Source organism: Larimichthys crocea, chromosome XIII (assembly GCF_000972845.2).
Source record: "Larimichthys crocea isolate SSNF chromosome XIII, L_crocea_2.0, whole genome shotgun sequence".
Classification (NCBI taxonomy): Eukaryota; Metazoa; Chordata; class Actinopteri; family Sciaenidae; genus Larimichthys; species Larimichthys crocea.
Genome location: NC_040023.1, coordinates 21,656,498 through 21,659,565, shown reverse-complemented (window position 1 = coordinate 21,659,565; position 3,068 = coordinate 21,656,498).

Here is a 3,068-nt window from a genome sequence, read left to right as displayed (position 1 = left end):
TATTTGAACCTCTAATTATATTAAAAGGAACAGAAATATTCCCAGCAGCTGTGTGATACCTCCCTCATTACACCTGTCCAACGTAAAAATAAAATTAAGGATTTTCCTACATTTTTTTAATAAACACTTCAGCTTATCAGAAAAGCTCTTATACTTAAATATTATAGTCGACTATTACATACAGATAAGTAACGCTAATTCCATTTTAAAAGTTGTCTGTGTCAAAACAGATATGACAACAGTGCTTTGTCATTATGATTTGTTTTACATTTATGATTTATATAAATTATTACCCAATAAAATGTTGCTGTACTGTTGTACAGTTGCATACTTGTAAACAAACAAGTAGTTATTTGCTACAAAACACCGTTTTATAGCAAATAACTAAATATGTATAATTATCTCATATTTTAAAAAAAAAATTAAAATATTGGCTATAGTTTTAAAAATGTGTCATTCATATTTTTAAAACTAAAATGCAAAGATGGGGTCATGACAGTGTTGTCTTATAATTTAGTAGAATTTAGTCTAATTAAAATCGATACATGCTTGAACTCGGGCCTCTTGGAACTACGCCAACACATAGACCTGAATGACTCCAATAGAAGTCAAAGAGAGTGAACCTGCATTACAATAACATCAGTTATGTTGACTGTTGGCTACCACTGCAGAGGTCAAGGGTGTCTCTGTGAACTAATAACTGTGGTGAAAGATACCCCTTTCCTGCCTCTGGGAGTGCCAAAGTTGAGGAAAGGTTAAGAATCCTCAGAATGTCCCTTTTGTGCTTTTCTCACAGATTATCAAATTAAGTGTTGAAACCAAAACTCCTTTTCCCCCTGAAGAAAGGAGATTAGATGAATATCAGTGATATCAATGGACCATCACAACTGTTAGACCTCTTCCCTTCAACGTTGCACACAAACATGTACACTCACGCAGGGTTCCAACGTACTCCCTGAACTGCGTCACAGCAACTAAACTATTTAGCTGTGGGTTAGAGTCGGAGGACCACTGGTGTTACTGTGAGACATTTGATACAACGACAACTGCACCACACCTATAGGTAAGGAAACTAGGAATTTCCTGGATAATAAAAGAGGTCTATTCTGGGTATTAGAAGGTCAAGAAATTTTTGCAATTGACAGCTAAACACTTGGAGGGGCGATGGAGTGGTGGTCCCCAGTTCTGAGGTGACAAAGAGCTCAAGAGCTCAAATTGTTGCTAAATTTAAAGCTGCTTTGCAACAGCTGGATATGCAGTACAGTTTTTTTTCAGTACTGTACATGTTTAGTCCTGCAACAGGTAGAAGGTAATAAATAGTTTGAGTTCAGATCCTCCCATTTATAGTAATAAAATAGCAGAGCTGCTTGGATTCAGAGAGGATATTAAGGTGCTTGGATCTTCAAATAGACATTTAAATGCATGCACTTTTCTTTCTTTTATAAATGTGTCTGTGAGCCTTCTATCATGTAGGTCTGTACATGTCTTCATTTGTTTTTACATATTTAAATGGTAAAAGCCTCACATGGATTTTGTTTGCCCCAAATTAACTCTGTTAATCCAAGACGACCATGTGTGTTGCATGATGTTAAAAGTCACTGCTACTGAAGTAATACAGCTTTCTAAATGGTTGCCTTGGTCACAAATAACCATTGAGTGTTTTGTTGTTTTGCAGCACTTGTTTTTTTAGTCCCTTGTTTCAATCTTCCAATCATACAAATAGGCAACCGTGTTCCTGGAATTACATTTGTATACTTCTAATTTGTTTTGCCAATTATGTTTTTACAAGAAACACACAAAGTGCAGGACTTTGACACTGGAGACTGGAGACTGGGGTTTGCATCACAAGTCCCACGTGTTTAGACTCAGGCAACAAAAGCTCTTTGGTTAAAGTTAGGGAATGATTGTGGTTTCAGCTAAATGTTCTTAAGGTGAACAAGTTCTGTCTTGTGCTTCATGTCACTGCTGTATTTTTCATTATTAAATCAAGTCAACAATCCGTCTCTAACCTTTAACCAAGTGTAGTAAGTGCCACATCATAACCGTAAAAATGTTAAGTCATGTTTTATTTGCTGCAGATATTGTAGAACAAAAACAAATAAAGTATGTTGTCAGTAAACATTTTGCAGATACGATCAACCTGTTTTGACTTGGCGGACATGTTTATTTACAACGTGTTCTCATTATGTTGGTAAAAAAAGTAATCTAGGATACATTACATTTTGCTCAGTGCATTTTCTGTTGAAAATCAGTGTGGTGTAAATGTTTTTTCTAGGACAAAGGGTTGAAAAAGGTTCAAGTAGGTGCATTTAAGGTAACTCACACTCAGCAGAGTGCATTGTCCTGCACTGTAATTTAATTATGATTGACTACTGCAGCAAGAACACCACTACCAGCACTGTTACTGAGGCTATAATGAATATAAAAACAAGCACACTAAGCACAGAGGGTCTTACCTCACCATGATTAAGTATTATCACGATTAAGAAGCTCCTCCAAATAAGTACTGCTTGCTACCACATTGAGGCAAAGTTGTAGGGGAAACACAACACTTCATTAATGTTGACAAGTTTCTTCTAACTCATTCTGGCTACTAACTGCATACCATACAAAAGACAACAGCCAAGGATCTGACTTTTTTCCTCCCCAAGGGCATTCTCAGGGGTGGGTAATGAACGGGTGGGCCCAGATTTTGATGTGGTTAGGGGCCAAGGGGAGAGAAATGTGAGAAGGGGTGTTAATTGTTTTGGCTCTTTGCTGGGGAAACATATCAACATTAGATCTAATGGAGGTTAAAGACTCTCATTGCCATAGGGGCTGGAGCTAATGAATAGCTATAGCTAGCCAAGGAGAGAGAGAGGGAGAGAGAGAGAGAGAGAGAGAGAGAGAGAGAGAGAGAGAGAGAGAGAGAGATGCAGTGTGAGGGAAGGAAAAAAAGGAAGTTACATTTACTGGCCTTTAAAAGGTTTTAACGGTATTCAACGGCTGAGTGTTTCATTGCAGTATTGACCTAAGGGGATTAACATTAAAAATTATCATATATATATTTGTTTGTTTTGTTTTGTTTT